This window comes from Hypanus sabinus, chromosome 26 (assembly GCF_030144855.1).
Source record: "Hypanus sabinus isolate sHypSab1 chromosome 26, sHypSab1.hap1, whole genome shotgun sequence".
Lineage (NCBI taxonomy): Eukaryota > Metazoa > Chordata > Chondrichthyes > Myliobatiformes > Dasyatidae > Hypanus > Hypanus sabinus.
In genome coordinates this window covers 16,252,255-16,253,263 of record NC_082731.1, presented here as the reverse complement: position 1 = coordinate 16,253,263, position 1,009 = coordinate 16,252,255, and positions in this window count along the sequence as shown.

Genomic DNA, 1,009 nt, shown 5'->3' with positions numbered 1-1,009 from the left:
CCTTGCGATACCGAAAAATGTCTGGTCGTGAGCCCCGTGTAGGAGTCCCACTACCATAAAGAACCATTCTGAGTGTAACCCCGGGTCAGGGTCTCAGATAGAACCCCATGCACCTTGAAAAGGACAAAGGAGGTATGAAAGGTAGACACTAATCTGCTTTCACAGAAGAATCCAGGGAGTCAGTGCTAAACACTATCGTCGCTTTACCCCTTCTGACCATCCCTCATTAAATAAAAGGTTTTGATTTCACAAATGTCCTTAAGCCAATATTGGCCATGTTGAAAACCCAACAAATCAATCGATCTGATCATAAAAATTAAACCTTAGGAACAGAATTAGTCCATTCAGCCAATCGACTTTTTGATTTATTTTCTCTCCCAACCCCATTCTCCTGCTCTCTCTTTATAACCATGAACATCCTTCTGAATCTATTTTAAATATATCTAATGACGGCCTCCACAGCCATATCCCTGCAGGGATTGTCACAACCTCAGATTCGACAATTGTGCTCGTCGATATATACGTGTCAGCTCATCTCCACCAGCCGTGGGCGTTCTCAGCAGCCCCATTCAGCCGCGTCCGTCCCACGCCGTGTCCCCCTCTCCCCGTTTCTATTATCTGTGTCTCTTCGTGTGTGTGTGCCAGTCTGCGTGCGCACGAATCTACTTTCCTGCCCCTCTGAGTGCCCTTCTGTCCGTCTACTATCTCACTCCCGCAGGCAAATGAAATTCTACCACTTATTAGTATTCATCCATTTATAGTGTCGTCAGCTGATTGCGATTTCGCCTTTTAACGTGAGGTACAGCCACGTGACTCGCCCCTCCCCCGCTCCGCCCCTCCAGCAACCCCGATTCCATACCGACCTCTGCTGGGGCGGGGGGGGGGGGGGGGGGGAACTTGCCTGTCTTCCGTGTGACCTCGCTCGTGCTCGTGGTCTATCTCCTCACACAACCTCAACCCGCCTCCCCGAACCCCAATCCTGCCCTCCCCACCTTACCACAACCTTCTC